Here is a 17,066-nt window from a genome sequence, read left to right as displayed (position 1 = left end):
ACCAAGATGTCATGGACCAAACAACTTTGTACAATCTACCAAGGATCATTCTCAGATCAGCAGAGTTCGTCTGAGAGATGTCTCACTGGTAGGAAGTCACTGATAATTCACGCTGCTAGTCATGTAAAATCACAAGTACAATAAATGAAATGCTAGTCATGTGACAAGCAATTTTTTTGTTGGTCTCCTCCTCACTGCAGTATCGCCTCACTTCCCTCCCAGAAGTCTTCTCCTTCTTCTCTCAGTCTCTTTTCCTATCCCAGGTATACGCGTGAAATGTTGTGAGACGAATTTGAAGTACAAAGTGTGTGAGGAAAACCTGCATCAACACAGGGGCTGAACGATTTTGAGAAAAAATCAAATCGCGATTATTTTGAGCAATATTTCAATTGCGATTAATTCGCAACGTATACAGTATATTTTATTTTATTTATTTATTTTTCCCACATACTCATCGTATAGGTGTCGGTGGTGGTTGTCCAAGTGCTGACGGAGGTTTGTGGCGTTGCCTCAGGATGTAGCGACTTCACGCCGACAGGTCCTGCACAAAACCTTCTTTTGTTGGGCGTCGGTGATTTCGTAACCAAAATAATCCCATAAAATCAAAGTGCTTGATTTCTTTCTGATTACTTCAGGCGGAGTTTCTTCTGTCTCAAGCTCTGCTGAAGACGCCGTGCTTGCTACTGTTGCAACGCCGCGTTAACGGAAAGCGTGACCTTGTTATTGAACAGACACCTGGATGGGTCAGAATAGAGAGCGCAGCTCTTGTGATGGCTGAGCACGACTGCCGCTCAAGCAGTTTTTCAAAATGCAATTTCGGTTTCAAAACGAGAAATCGTTCAGCCCGAATCAACACCCGGGGTGAGATCGCTGAATTCAAAAATTGGCATCAAGTTTGTGAATTAACCCACCGAAACTGTGTTTGCCTGTAATTGTAAACAGCTGGAGAGGTATTTGTAGTTTTTAAAGTAATTTGCCTTCTGGTGAAATAAAAGCTGTGACTAGCGGTGCTTCAGTCTTAGCTTACACCCTCTAACTGGACAGTTGTTGCCGGTATAGAAGGGCGACGTTTCCATGAAGAATGCCGGCCTGTGGGACGGTAGGTGGCGGTATGCTGCCTGGCTGCCGGGTGCACTCTGACTCATCTTTAGCCTCACAGACAAAAATGGTGCAATTGAAAGATTCTAAAAGTCAAATGGATACCACCCCAGATACCACAGTGGGAACCGCTGGATGTGGGCAGGCCAGTTTGAGGATGATTGAAGCGAACGCATGCTGGACTAATTTGGAGTCCCAACCACGTAATCTAGAAATGTCAGTCTGACTTTGAAACGTACGATTTCAGTCAGACTGACGTGTGTACATGTATTACAAAAGTCAGATGAACACAGTAGTTCAGCTCCTCTAACACCGTGTTCAGACTCTGAGCACAGCTGCCTCTACAGCGCTGCGCGACAAGGTGAAACACAAAAGTGAAGTGGTTGGTTCTGAATCTTGAGAGAACAATTAAATCACTTCGGTCGGTGGCTAACGATCAAAGTATCAACTCAGAATGTTGCTGCACTCAATTCGTCTGACATTAGATGAGCACAAAACTACATTCAGGGTTCTTTATGTGCTGACGACTCTGAGAATTGCAGCCGTATATAATTGCTGGTATAATTATGACTCATATATCCAACAGACTTCGCCATTGCTCGCCACTTATCGATCCTCTTTTTATTGTATTGTTATTGTTCGTATCCTCCAAACGTGCTCAGGAGCTGCAGATGAAGTGCATGAGGGACTTCAGCATCAGTCATTTTTCATAAAGTCCTTTTTGGCTGCGGCTGATCAGCAAAGCTGCTGCCATCGATCCGTACGTGGACTGGAACTGAACCTTTAAACGCCTGTGAACATGCAAGTGGGACTGAAATCATACTTGCCTAGATTACGTGGTTCGCTCTGCTGTTCCACAGTTCTTCATCAGGATCTCCTGCTCTGGAATCATCACGGCCAGTAAAACTTCCAAGAAAACAAGGAATTTCTGGACAAAAATCCTAATTTATGCTGTTGCAACTTTGTGAGATTCAGTCAGTTTTCTCTCCATGGTGTGTTTTTAAATCTTTGTTGCCAAAGATGTGCTGCTTGCTGCTGGTTAATTTGTTTGATGGTGAAGCAGCTGGAAGTGCGACTGCCGCCAGCTGTAATGGAAGTTAACACCTCCTAGAGGTAAAGAAGTCAGTGAATGGATCGCTTCCTCTCCGCTCACGTCAACCAGTACAGTGACAGTCGTCTGGCGGTCAATGACCTCATCAAGCTACAAGTGCAGCTGGACTGCAGCTGTGCATATAAACCAACTGACTGAGGTCAAGATAGTGGCTGCATGTGTATCCAAGAGCTGATTTGGAGTTCCTGCTGCTGGTTTACAAAGCAGTGAATATTTCTGACCAGCTGTTCCATCAGCAAGCGTCCATACTTCTACCATCATGTGGGATACATTCGCTTTCTGCTCCTGGAATCAGAACTCTACCTGGACGAGCAGCAGCAGTTTTTATGCTCCAGATTTCTGGAACGAACTGCCAGAAAACCTGATGTCTGCACCCAAAAATGAAGGCTTCACTTGCCTTTTAAAAATCAAACCTAGCTGTTGGTGTTTTATTTATTCTCGTTAGTCTCCTCTCATCTTGTCACATGCTTACCTTCTCACCCAGTCTTCAAACTTCTTTTTTTTTTTTGCAAAGCATAATGAATTGCCTCGTTATTGACAGGCGCCATATTGAGGAACCTGCCTTACATGTGCAAGCTAACCTGTGGTGATGGAGAGACCGAGAGCTTGATCAATGGACCAGGAAGAGAAAATGTTGATTGGTTGTGTTAAGGGTAATTGGGGGAATCCTGCCTCACTCACGAGCAGGGTGTGTGTGTGTGTGTGTGTGTGTGTGTGTGTGTGTGTGTGTGTGTGTGTGTCTTTAGGGAACAAAAGAACCGATATCAAGCTTTTGTAGCATCATCTGATGCTCCATAACTGAGTTACCTGAAAATGTCATCGTCTAACGTGGAGAGCATCTCATCCTCGCTGAGCGCATCTGCTACATGCATGAATAATGGAGCAGACACGTGGGGAAAGAGAAGTCAGCACTCACTAATCAGCCTTCTGATTGGCTACAGTGTGTGTGTGTGTGTGTGTGTGTGTTAAGAGAGAGAGACTTATTAAGTATGCATGCACACATCCATCGCCATGCAAATGCCTCAAAACACTACGACTACTGTGCAAACACACAGACGGCGGGCGTGTGAGCGGCTTGCACAACTGCCTCATGTGCAGCTGCCTCCTGTCGCCAGCGTGACCCCGTGCGCCTGATGACAGCAGGGAAAACAGAATTTGTCAAATCATAGCCGCTGCTGATGAGGAAAAACACAGACCCGTATTCCACATGTTGTCCAGCCAATCAGGAACCAGCTTGCCCTGGGAACCGAGGCAGCAGCAGAGTAGCAAAACACACACACACACACACACACACGAGTGCATACGCAATCTCACACACACACACACACACCCACGAGTGCATACGCAAACACACCAGCAGCAGAGAACAGAGCAGACGAGGGCAAATGGACGCCCACGCTAACTCTCTGGCAGAGTTAGGCAGGGAGTCGGGTTGTGTCTGGCTGGAGTGTGTGTGTGTGTGTGTGTATGTGTGTCTTGGGTCAGGTTCCCTTCTCACCATAAGACACAGAATGCAATGACAAATAAGAGTGTGATTAGTTCCTTCCTTTCTCAATCAACAGCACAAAGCCTGACCTAATCCTTGAGCAAACATGGTGTCTGAGGGGAGGTGGGGGTCCAACCTGTGGACTGCTTGTCTTTAGGAGAGAGGGAAGAAGTCATGGATTGATGGGTGCTGGGATTGGCAGAGGGTGGGCCTGAGGAGTGGATTGAGGGAGGAATCGATGAAGTTGAGGTAGAACAGGCATCTAAGAGAGGGAGGAGTAAATAGAGGCAACGCAGGAACGAAGACACGAAAGGCCAGCAAGGTGCAAGGTGGAGGAGTGAGAGATGGAGGAGTGAGAGATGGAGAGGTGAAACAGTATCACTCTTGAGGACCTGCGCTGAGGCTTAAACCTGACATGGAAATGAAACAGGACTGCAACTTGATTAATGCACACTCCTGTTTGCTGAGGCTGATACTCTCACCCTGTTGAGTGTGTGTGAGTGTGTGTGTGTGTGTGTGTGTGTGTGTGTGTGTAAAGCAGCCAAGCATGTCAGTCAGTAAATAAAAAAGCAACTGTCCTGGACTGGTGAGATCTGCCCCCTCCTTTCAGATCCATCCCAGGTGTCTGACACAAGTTCTCAATAATCCGGTTGCCGTGATGAGAAAATTCAAGAATCCGTTGTCCACGAGTTCGATGTCCGTCGGAGACCTGATCTGTGCAGTGTGGGCACAACAGCAGTCCAGGAAAATAACTTAAAACTGCTTGATCAAACGTTTCCCTCGTAGGTCACTAGCAGGTCGCTCTTCTGTCGCGTTTGTGGGGGGGGGGGGGGGAGGCGAGGACATTTCTTTCCCTCCCTGGCTCCTGGTCCATCTACCGTTCCTCTCTCTAAGCTGCCGTTACAGTGGGACCCGCATCTGGATGCACAAGTGTCAGTCACTCAACACATCCACCAGAACAAAAGCCAGGGATGCATTCACACTCGTCCTCTTGTGTGAGGAGATGGTGATTTGTTTTACCATGTGGCAGCACGATGGTTGTGGTCTGGTTTTGGTGAAAACAAGACTGGTGTACGTTCGTATTATTCACTTTAGGACAAAAAAAACTGCTCTGACTTTCTGATGTCAGAAATCCAGAAAAAATCTCAATCCTGCAGTCAACTTTAATCAGCAACTGCTGGTTTTCTGCATGTACATCAATATGAACATGATTTGAAGAGACAGGAATGTGAAATCAACTGGTGTTCAGTTAAACATTTATGAAGTACACGAACGGGCTTATCTAGAGAGAAATATGAAGGCTAATAAGGGCAAATGGGAGTCATCCTGCTATTTGTCATTTTTCATTCCCAGCTGTTATGCAATGACAATTTAGCCAAATAATCAGATGTGTGAATCTGTCTTTATTCTGCACACTTCAATAAAAGTTACTATTCTTGTTGCCTGCTGGTTTCTCACCTTCTAAACACCAGCAACTGCAGGTTTTTATCTACAATATTGGCCAGAGTATTTATGTCCAAATCCTTATCTTGACCTGGCAACACCGGTTACAGACGGTTACATCACCACAGACCCAGGATGAGGACATTTCCTTTGAGGATGAGGATTTGTTTTTAATGTTGATGTTCCACTTGTTGACTGTTGACCACCGTATCCACTGGAAATGTGAGGAATATGAAGGCACTGAGTGACTGACAGGATAAAAAGACAACTTAAGGGAGACGATGAGTCAGGGTTTCTGTACTGATATGTCCTGGTTTAGCGCGACCACGGATGCTCAGGACACACCGCGACGGTCAGAGAGTGACCGTATGTATCCACTTGTGATCCGACACCCTGATGTGCTGACATGTGGCAGTAGGCGTAGTGCCTCACTACTTTTTCCTGTGTGTTGTCTGGCATAGTGCTTTGTTGCTTGAGCTCAAGCTTTATCACCTTTGTTGACTCATAGATGTGCAGGTGAATCGTCCGTTAAGGTGCCCGGTTAGATCCCGTACATCACGTGGCTGAAGCAGAAACAGACCATCTGTCCTGTAGCCTTCTGCCTTTGCCACTGTTCAGCCTTCTCAGGCTCTCTAAGCTAGCAGGGCCTCCTCTCTCCTCTCTCCTGCTCAGTGTGTCTCGTGTTTCGTTACTCCTCCTTTGCTGATACTAATAAGCTTAAGCTTAATGTAGCCTAGTAGTAGTTTGTAGTGCTGGAGTGGAAGCTCCGCACTGATGAATCCAAACAATGAGCCGACAGAGCTTCTGAGTCACCAGGAAACCAGGGAGGCTGGGTGACTGTCCAGCCTCGTCCTGAGCAGAAGCCTGCTGCTTGAGACCAAGCAGCCGTTCTTGTTTCCAGCAGGTTTTCCCCACTCAGCAACACAAAAACCAGCTCTGGTTCCTGGCAGGTCTCTTGAGAATGTGAAGTTAGCGACACCAGCCACCGTAGTCAAATGCATTCCAGGGGCTAGAGGTGGGAACTGCTGGCCAAAAGTAGCCATAAATATGGTAGAACTCTTGTTCACACTGGCTGTAGTGACATCCAACCACAGCTTTGGGAAGTTACTTAAATTTGCAAAGACGACATTGGACTGCATAGTGTTCTCTGGACCTCTGCCAAATCTGACCAGGGACGTCATCATTCAAGTGCTGGCTGTCAAGGAGGCGTCCAGCACCGATGTAGGCTTCATTGAGAACCGGGAAGCTCTCTGGGGGAGACCCGGTCTGATGAGTTGAGACGGCATTCATCCCACGTGGGATGGAGCTGCTCTCATCTCTAGAAATATGGCCCAGTTTATAGAACCAGAACCCTGATGACCCAGAGTTGAAGCCAGGGAGGGGGGATTACCCCGACCTCTGCAATGCTAGCATTCTCCTAATCCTAAGCCCCAAAAAAATTCCTCTTAGAATTTATACAACAGATCATTTGTCATTTTTGTGGGTGATTTTAATATTCATGTGGATGTTGATCTACCTGGGTATTGCGTTTATCTCAGTCTGCACATGAACCCCCTCACTGCCCCTCGACCTGGTCCTGACGTATGGAATTGAAGTTGAACGTTTAGTTGTATTTTCGCAGGACTTCCTTCTATCAGATCAGCGGCTAACCACCTCTTTATTATTACATCTCGACGACACTCCACGAAGGAAATCTGCAGTTCCCAGATGCCTGTCTGATGAGTCCGTAGCTGGCTTTGAGGCAACGATCACACGGGTATTAATTCAGTGTCATGTCCCATGGTAACAGAGGACCCTGGTATTAACTTTAGTTCCTCCCTAATTGATTATTTTATCAATAGTACCTTTGGACTCTCTTGCTCCATTAAGAAAGAAAACTACAAAACAAAGGAAACAAGCACCACGGTACAATTCTGAAACCAGACAGATTAAAGCACACAAAAACTGGAGAGGATGTGGCGCTGTTCCAGACTGTAATCTGGCAAAACAGCATAAAAACTCAGAGAAGAGCAGCTGATTACTCAGCATTAATGGAGGAAAACAAGAACAAGCCATAGTTTCTCTTCAGCACTGTCGCCAGTGCCGCAGCTCTACTGAGCCAAGTATTCCAGTTTTCCTCAGCAGAAACAACTTTACCAACATTGTAATGATAGGATTCTGCCATCACCTGCCACCATGTTACCATTAGAGGAAGCTGCAGGTCCAGTCACTCGCCTGGACTGCTTCCCTCTCATTGACCTTCACAAACTTAGAACAACAAGTTCCTCTTCTAACCATCTACCTGTCTCCTAAACCCTGTCCCTACCAAGCACTCTTTCACTGTCATCCTCTGGACCCTGGATCCAGAAGTTCTACCAACTACAGACCAACTTCACATCTTCCTTTTCTCTCCAAGGCTCTGGAGAAAGCAGCTGCTAAACAGCTCTGTGACTTCTCCACAGCAACAGCTGATTGGAGGATTCAGTCAGGTTCCAGGTTCATCCTAGCACAGAAACAGAACTAGCCAAAGGTACCAGTGACCTCCTACTGGTACCAGATGAGGGACTGGTCTCTGTGCTGGTCTGATTAGATCTCAGTGCAGCTTTGATACCATTGACCACCATATCCTTCTACAGAGACTGGAACCTGTCACTGGTATTAAAGGAACCACACTAAACTGGTTCAGGTCATATTTACTAGGTCCATCTCAGGTGGCACTAGTTAATGAAGGTTCCTCTGAGACCACTACAGTCAGTTCAGGTGTTCCACAAGGCTCTGTGCTTGGACCAGTCCTCTTCACCCTGTACCTGCTTCCTCTAGGTCACATGATCAGGAAACACTCCATTAATGTTCACTGCTATGCAGACGACACTCAGCTGAACTCATCAATGATCCACAGGGAACAAACCAGCTGACTGAACTGGAGGCCTGTCTGAAGGACAGGAAACATGGAGGACCATCATTTCCTTTATTAAACTCTGATAAACTGAAGTTCTTGTGCTGGGCCCAAACACCTGAGGACCACCTGATCTGATGAGACAGGTACCCTGGATGGCACCACCCTGGTCCCCAGCACCACCGTAGGAACCTAGGAGTTCTCTTTGACCAGGACCCTTCAACTCCCACATTCAACAAACCTCCAAGACGCCTTCTTCCATCTACGTAACATCGCTAAGATCAGACACATCCTGGCTCAAGAAGATGCAGAAAAACTAGTCCCTGCTTTTGTCACTTCCAGGCTGGATTACTGCACCTCCCTCCTCCCAGGCTGGACTAAGAAGTCCCTAAAGACTCTCCAGCCGCTAGTATACTGACCAGAACCAGTAGAAGATATCAGATCTGTCCTACTCTGGATCCCTCTCAGATCCACAAGAGAATTCTAGATTCTTCTTCTTGCATCTAACAAGCCCTCAACAATCAGGTATCTTCTTATCTGACAGAGCTCCTAGTTCCAGCTAGAACAACTTCACGCCCCTTTGGAACCCTCTCCCAGTCTCAGTCCAAGACTCAAACCCCCTCTCTATGTTTAAGAGTAGACTGAAAATCTTCCTTTTTGATGAAGCTGACACTTAGGGGGGCTCAGGCAAGCCCCCGCCCCCAAGCTCTGCTGCTGTGGGCCTTGACCATTCAGAACGTGACACCGCCCTGCTTCCTCCTTCCAGCCTGCTCACGTCCCCGTCTGTCCATCATTCTCTCCTCCTTTCTCTCCCTCTTCATCTCTGTCCCTCTCTTTCCTTCTCTCTCTCTGTCTTCCTCCATTCTCTGTCTTTGTCTCTGTCCATCAGTCTCTCCTCCTTTCTCTCTCTCTTTATCTCTGTCCCTCTCTGTCCTTCTGTCTCTCTGTCTTCCTCCATTCTCTGTCTTTGTCTCTGTCCATCAGTCTCTCCTCCTTTCTCTCTCTCTTTCTCTCTGTCCCTCTCTTTCCTTCTGTCTCTGTCTTCCTCCATTCTCTGTCTTTGTCTCTGTCCTGCTCTCTCCGTCCCCACTGATCCTGGATCTGCTCCACCTTCCTGCTGGTAAAGGAAGGTTCTGGTGGCTGCTGTTGCAGGATGTGCTGCTGATGGAGAATTGTTGGGTGGAGGTTCATTGAAGGAGGGAGGTGCTGGACCTGCTCTACTTGGACAGAGTCAGGACAGAACTTTGGTTGGGGTTTGGCGCAATGATGACGCTGCTGAAGGTCACAAGGGGAAGCGCGTTGTTCTGATGGAGTTGCTCAGCCGTGCACAGTGTTGCTGGCGCTTTTTCACTTCAAAATTGACTTGACTTGACAATTAGCTGAACTGAAAAAGCACTCATCCAACTGGTGATTTCTCCAGACCTCTCCTCTGAATTCACAGATGGAGGCTCTTCTTTGTCTACGTCTGCCGTGCGCAATGGCGCCTCTCTTGATGACATCAGAAGCCTCATTTATTTGCTTCCAACCATTTGAAACATGATTCCTTTACTGACCTCACATCCACGTCTGCTTGACAAGTGAACTGAAACGCGGGTGAGTAGACGTTTAGTTTGCACGACTGTTGTTGGCTTGCTTACGCTGTCTGCAACAGGTGGAGTCAGGTGACCTTTCTACTGGCCGCGTGGTCACATGAAGGTCATGACGCACTCATCTGGTCCTGCTCATTCATTTTCATGAATGCTTGTGTAGAACATCAGCAGCCCGATGACGCGCTGAACTCCAGAAACTGTACACGTTTAAATCAGAGCTTGTTGAAAAATGGAATTTTAACGGTGGTGCCGTTTTTGAGACCGTTTCAGAACTTTACCTTTAAAACCCCGAACCTCTGAAACATCGTGATACTTTAATTTTCATATTTTTATGTTATGTTTAGTGTTTTTTTATGTCCTTGACAGGAAAGAAAATGCTTTGTGGAATTTTAGGTCCACGGGAATCTCTCTCTCCCTCCTCGCACGCCCTTTTTCTGCTTCTTGTGACCATTAAAGAAGAATCGTAATAAATCTTCAACAGGAGTCACACTGAGCTGGAATGTGTCCTGCCTAAGTGTGTGTGTGTGTGTGTGTGTGTGTGTCTGTGTGTGTGTGTGTGTGTGTGTGTGATCATTAGCAGAGGAAATGAAAAGTTGCCGCTATTGTTCAGGGTTCTCTAATGAGGAGACTGGTCTCTCTGTTTATGGGTGTCGGCACGCTTGTGTGTGTGTGTGTGTGTGTGTGTGTGTGTGTGTGTGTGTGTGTGTGTGTGTGTGTGTGAGAGAGACCAGGTCTCTTGTTGAGTGTCCTCATGGCACCCACCACTACTGTTTACTTGGAAGCGAAATAGCAAGATGAAAGTTCGCTCTGTGATCGACATTTTCCTGTCAGACAACCTTCACAGGCCCAGGTTTGCATTTGAAAACTCACCTCGCTGTCCTCGTGTGTGCGTGTGTGTGTGTGTGCGTGTGTGTGTGTGTGCGTGTGTGTGTGTGTGCGTGTGTGGGCTGCACACTTTAGATGGAATTCACCAGTTGATCATCGCCAGATTGCTCCTCAGTGTCATCTAATCCTTTCTGCAGGTTATTGCTTTGTTCTTCAGAGGAGACTGCGTTCCTCTGAGAGGTCCATCTTGGAAGGATGATGATGTCATAGCTCAAACCAGAACACTTACATGTTCTAATTAAAAACGAGCTTCCTCTGATCATCTTATGAAGTTAAATTGTTCCACAGGAACATGCTTCAACCTTTCACAGCGCGTGTGGGTGTGTGTTTCAGGGGAGGAACGTTTGGAGTTTTTCTTGCCATTTCTGAGCCATCAAATTGATGCTTCTTTGCTTCTTATTTGACCTTTTTGTCAGCGTAGCTACTGTACATTAGAAAAGCAACATTTTTTTCAAGTTAAAATGTTGATTGGTGTCAGAGGGTTCCTTTATGCAACTTCACCACAGTTCAGCTCTCAGAGATAAACACCCCTGCGGCACCTAACAGCTGGAACTTGTTGGATTCCTGTCCTGGTCTCTGGGCCCGCCAGGGCAGAGGAAACATGATTACAGTTTTCATGTCGGGGCTGAAACTTAGACGATGCATCGGCTCTTGTGCTGGCTGTCACTGGTGATCTCAGGTGAACTACAGAAACACCGTAGGACTGAGAACGGCAGTCAAAACGCCAAAACACATCTCCCTACTGCGGATTAGTAATTTCAACAAAGAGCCATTTTTATGTGAGTGCTGCATTTTTGGTTACTCTAATAATTATAGATGATAAAAGCTCCAGGTTTAGCTCATCAAGATCGTCTTCACTGATGAACACCACTGTGACGCTGTTTGAAGCCTAACAGCAACCGTTAGCAGGACAGAGCTAACATGCAACCACAACCTTCAAGATCAACATGACACCAATTGTGAGCTGTTTTTAAGACACGTTAGCATTCACAGGCGTCTTTTCTGCTGTGGAACGACACATTAAGCTTGTGTGACAGCGTGATATGTGATGATTCCCATCTCTTTCTACTTTTCTTCAATCCCCTGACAAGTTGTTTCAAACGTAGAAGTGTTACGGTGTAAATCAAGAGCATTGTGACATGAAATAGGAGGCGCCGCGTCCACCGCTGCTGCTCAGAGTTCACCCTGGAAAAACAGTGGGACTGATTATAATGATCATCCTCAATGAGCCGCTGCTCAGAACGTGCTGTTTTACCGTTTAGCCAGCAACAAGAAATCAAGTAAACTTATTCAGTGGCTTTTGTTGTGGTGAGGTCTGTCGTGTCAAGTGTATTAAATGCAAAAACCCACAGGACACTCATTATGGAGAAGTTCAGATAGTTGGAAATGAACCGCAGGGACTAAAGGGACACTATCAGAGAGACAAATATCGATTGCATGAATGTCTTCTCCCTTTTCCACGGATAAAGGGAACGTATGAGTCAACTGGATTTAATAAGACGATTAGCATTTCAATAGCTATTCGGCACAAACACCCCCATTTAAAACATTTCATTGAATAATGATCCATTTACATAATCAGAGCAAAAGTGATTGAAAATGCTTCATTCCAACAACCACTTCTAATGTTAATTCAAGCCAGTTACACTTGCATGTTAAGGTCACTCACCATCCTCAAGTCTTTCAGGGCTCAGCACCACAGTGGCTCTGAAACAAATCTGCTCACTGGTTCCAGTCTCATTTGCCTTCATGTTTCTGACAAAATAACACATCTGGATGATTTCCGAACGCTTAAATGCTGGGTTTTCTTTTTAATGTACCACAGTTGGGATGTAAAACAACTTACACAAGCTGTGTTTGGTGTTCATGATCACTGTTGAGTTGCTTCAGGGTAAATTATGAATCAGCTTCACCGATTTAGAAGCGATCAGCATGCAGCTCCTGCCTCCAAATATCAGATATGACAGCATCATTACTCATCGAGAAGTAAGTGACATGACGTGAAACTGCAGCCGGCTCAGCCCAACCGAACCCTGCCTGTCTGTGTGGGTCGTGAAGGTCTGGCTGGAAACAAATACACAAAGTTAAAGTTGACTTGGAGGATTCACATCAAAATACCAAATCTTTTCGGTTCACCTGTGAGACCCAGTGGACGTTTGTGGCTAACCTGCCGGTAACCCGGCTGGGACGCCGCTCACAGCCGTCCTCTGAACAGTTGCAGTTTCAGATGCTGTGTTGTGATTCTGCTGGTTTGCTGGTTGTTTCTTGGTGAATGCGTTCATAGACTTTGAGGTTGTATTGTGTCCTTTGTCAGTGTTTGCAAGTCTGCACATGGTGTTAGATTTCCTGTGTCATTCATGTGGGGACTTCCTGTTCCTCTGTGCAGGTCGATCTCCTCCACTAGTCCTCCAGCCGTCCTCCACTCGTCCTCCAGCCATCCTCCACTCGTCTTCCAGCCGTCCTCCACTTGTCCTCCAGCTACAGCGTGGAGGCATAAAGGGACTGAAGGTTGGAACTTAATAGCTTTATAGTGACATAAAGCAAACGCTACTATAAATAATCTTTATAATTCAAAGATAGAGACCAATACACAATTTTAAAAAAGTGAGTTCTGGTCTGACACGTGCAAAGGGTTGGTCTCGAACAGGAACATCATGGGAGGTTCTGGGACAGACACACTGGCAGGAAAAGAGCATTTTTGGCATAGAAGCTCAGTGAAATCACGGAAGTCTGGACGATCTTTGTGTGGTTTATTCAAATGTATTTACTCCAAATAGCACGGCCGAGGCCACGGCCGGTCAGCGACCTCTGCATCCAGGCCGTGTTTCTCTTCCTCCACGTCTTCCTCCCTCGCTCCTGCAGTCTTTTTTCCCCTCTCAACATTAGAGATGCAGGACACGACGCCAGGTAGGATTTTCTTCTTCAGCCGCCGTCTCTGATGTTTTTTCCTGATTGTGCAGAGAGAGGCGGTCCTCGAGCGGGGCCTGTTTACACTCATTAGTAGCATGTTCAGGAGAGGGCGCAGAGAGGGCGGAGTCAGCCGCTGCTGCAGGTGCGCTCAGTTTCATGTTGACTGGGATGTAAGGAGGAAGTGAGCTTGGATTGCACAGTTTTACTCACCTGATTATTCTTTTTTGTGTGCAGTTTTCAAGATCTTAAACGTGCCAGAACGAGGTTCTCCAAAAACGAAGCCAAGTTAAATCACTGGACCACGCATGAGTGAGCGCCCCTGGTGCACACGTGTCAGCCTCAGTTTCCATGCGAGGGTCATGTGGTACATCCGTGACCACCAGCACGGTGAGGCTTCTGCTGCACTCTGCTTCAGCACTGGATGGTTGTGCGCTCATGCTGCTGTGTTGTTTCGTTGAGACCCTGCGCTCACGTACCTTCACCTGAAACCATAATGAGCACCAGCAACAGATAAAGTACAGTTGTCCTTTCTGGACCAAGCCCAGCTCCAGGTGACCGGCAGGGCTTCGGGTTCAAACCACGTTTGGATAGAAACACAAATGCACCTTTCCAGCTGGCTGAGGATTTGCAAGGTGGGAGCTTGGTTTCATTTGTTTGTTTTTTTAAACATCTTGTAGTCAACTGCTCACATCACTCCTCGTCAGGAGGAGTTCTTACATTTTATCAGCATTTGAAAGCTTTTACAGAACAAAGAGGTTGCTGTCATTCAAGGCTTTGTTCCACTCCTACTTTCCTGTTCCAACTCTGCAGCTGACAGAAAGAAGCCTGGCTGCGTCTCCTCTCCTCGTCTCTTCCTCGCCGTGCTTCAGCTCGTCGGCCATCCAGCTGTTCACCGAGCTTACCTGAGCTCTCGCTCTCACTCTCCTTCCATCGATTCCAAATCCCCCCCAAAAAAATCATCAAATGAATTTCTCTACATGAACAAATGATGGTGCCTAAAGAACTCACAAGTACAGAGACAGGAGAGCTGCTGATGGAACCCAAGGACAGGTCCTGAAAGAGGCTTCTCCTGGCTGTTTGTGTCCAGTGCTAACTGAGTTGTAGAATGACATCAAATTAACAGGACGCCCATTCAGACAGTGATCAAGATGAACTTCACTCAGATGTTCTGCAGCACAACTCCAAAGGTTCTAGGGGGCGTCAGATGAAGTTCTAGTGGATGCGTTCTAGTTTGGAGCTTTTATATGAGCTGAACGCCATATGAAGTCCATGGGTTTACACGGATTCATCCAGTCTGACAACGCCTTTATAACCTGCTATGTTCAGACTGGGAATTGTACTTCTACTACAAATGTCAGAGACTCGTATGAAGTAGTTTTTCTGAAGTTTTTGTGTATATCCTTTATTCCTGCCCTGGAAGGACCCGGACCCGTCTCAGGCCTTGATCAATACGACACATGAAAACACATCTTCCCCTACTAATGTTCAATAATTTAAAGAAATCAATCATTTAGAAACATTCCAAGAATCCCTTTTTCCTCTCAAAGGCCAAGAAATATCTGCCTGAATCATCTTCACACCTGAGTCCAGTCTGCCCATCAGGTCCTGAACCAACCCCAGACTGAAGGAGGGAGAAGTGGAGCCCCAGTCGAGTGAAACTCATCAGTTCCTGCCAGGTCCTGTCAGGTGTGGGGGTAAATGTCAAGCTCCAGCCAGGATGGCAGCTGAATATCTGTTGTGAGTTTTTCGACGGGGGCATTTGGGGAAGTGTGCTATCCTGCTGCAGGGGTTGAGTAAGGAAACATGTTCTTCTTCTCTCTCTGTGCTACTTCGTACTGGGAGGAGGATGGAAGCAATTACCAGCGCCAGCAGCCGAGAGAGGGCCAAGCCTCTGCACATCAATCAGCATTACGCCACTGCCACTCTGTGTGTGTTTGTGTGTGTGTGTGTGTGTGTGTGTGTGTGTGTGTGTGAGGGAGGAGGAGGAGGAGGAGGGAGAGCATGTGAAAGAGCACCTCCCAGTGGTGGTAGGCCACGTAGCACCAAGTCAGTGAGAATATGACCACAATCAGCTCAAGGGTCTTAACTCTGAATGGAGCCCCTTCTTTTCCCTCTAAATTAATTTTCACCACCTAATTGCTATGTTCATTACTAGGATCCAATGATGTTAAAAAAAAACAACAACACTGTCCTGATTTAATTTCCATGGCTGAATGTGAAATGAGTCGGAAAAAGAGGCAAAGCAGTGCGTGTGCCGCTTGTCATTTGGTTGAAGTTGGACTGCAAAGCCGAGGCAATTTAGGTTAATGTGGAATGAGGAGGAGGAGGGGAGAGGTTAGGAGAAAAGCGTGGGGTAATTTGGTGTGGCAAATTGATGAGTCATCTTTTGTTCAGAGTCTCTGATCGACAAAAGAGCCGGGCCGCATTAGCGTTCGCGGAGCCGGAAACAGTCTTGGCGTAAATTTGTCATTCTGCCACTTTTTTTTCCTGCACATTGCAACACAATCTCTCTCAGGCTTTATGTCTGTCCCTCTGTTCGGCTAATTACTGCTCCGCTAAGCCCGAGTGTATCAAGTGTGACATTTCTACTAGTGGCGTAGCGGCATTAGCACTGGTCTCCCATTAGGTCCACATTAGGGACATTACGTATTAGCCAAACTCTCCTCTGGATGCACTTAAGAAAGAGGAAGGGCTATGATTTGGTTTTTAAAAAAGCTGTGAAATGCTTTCCACATTTCATATTATCTCCTCTGAATTCAGCATTGGCACTTCATTTAATGTCCCTAAAATTGCACTGCCAAAAGGTGAGAGGGAACAATCAAGCATCCTTGATTACTTCTCTGTTCTTGGAGTGTGGGTACCCGAGCACCGTCACCTCATGCATACTAAACGAGTGCTCAAGCACAAAAGCCAAATGTTTATGCTCTGTGTCTCCAAGGTAGAATGAGTTAAAATAAAAAGCCTGTTTGTTGTGTGTTGTGTCTGTAGAGGATTGGAGCGAGGCGAGGGCGTGTGCATCATATTCAGGTCGCACCTCAAGGCCAAACTGGAGCGAGACAAAAGGGAGAGACGGGGCACTCTGTCCTGTGACGAATGATTGTTAGATCTAACTCGGCCCTGGAGGTAAACAAATGAGCCTCCATGGGGCAACAGGATTGGGGTCTGGATGATAGGCAGCAAAGTGTTGCAACATCAAGGCCGGTGTAGCAACAGGACCTCTCGATCACGCTTGATACTGATAGCCAGCGGGTTTTGTTATCGCTGCTGTCTGTCTGTCTGTCTGTCCGTCTGTCTGTCCACAAGGATGAACCTCCCGGCTGGAACATGGGCCACGCTAGAACCTGTCACATTCTGGAGCCGACCATGTGGGCCTGGATGCTGTGCCCTCGGGGCATCGCCTCAGGGGAACAAGGGTTGCTAACGTGCTACGAGAATGTTCATCGTCTGTTTTTACAACCGTTCCCAGAAAGAACCGAGCAGACGAGCCTCACTGCTGGATCCAAGCGTCTGTCAGGACTTTACAGTGGGTAGGGTTAGCATGGTATCCTCAGGATGAGTGGGAGGAGCCTCGATTGACAAGCTCCTTCAGCCAATTAGCATCACAAAACACCAAGAACAAACCTCTGCTGTTTCCTCCTCCTGTTCTAGTTGAAGTCTATTTCTGTACCA

The 17,066-nt window shown here is 46.8% G+C and overlaps 1 long non-coding RNA gene across 3 annotated transcripts in view; it reads left to right on the top strand.

Annotated features, from left to right (window-relative positions):
• LOC147242169 (uncharacterized) overlaps positions 1 to 16,192 on the top strand; it is a 30,005-nt gene extending 13,813 nt beyond the window's left edge. Inside the window, exons 2-6 of one of the 3 annotated variants that reach the window (XR_015110593.1) lie at positions 12,874 to 12,995; positions 13,448 to 13,539; positions 13,632 to 14,029; positions 14,208 to 15,134; positions 15,240 to 16,192. This is a non-coding gene — a long non-coding RNA (uncharacterized LOC147242169). Of the gene's footprint in view, positions 1 to 12,873; positions 12,996 to 13,264; positions 13,395 to 13,447; positions 13,540 to 13,631; positions 14,030 to 14,207; positions 15,135 to 15,239 lie in introns of all 3 variants that reach the window. The other 2 variants (XR_015110594.1, XR_015110592.1) reach the window with 2 other exon arrangements.
• Positions 16,193 to 17,066: the final 874 nt, after the last annotated feature.

Source organism: Aulostomus chinensis, chromosome 20 (assembly GCF_037954235.1).
Source record: "Aulostomus chinensis isolate RoL2024-O1b breed Wild chromosome 20, RoL_Achi_v1.0, whole genome shotgun sequence".
NCBI classification, from domain to species: Eukaryota; Metazoa; Chordata; class Actinopteri; order Syngnathiformes; family Aulostomidae; genus Aulostomus; species Aulostomus chinensis.
The sequence above is the reverse complement of the archived record's forward strand: the minus strand, read 5'-3'. Positions and strand labels throughout refer to the sequence as shown.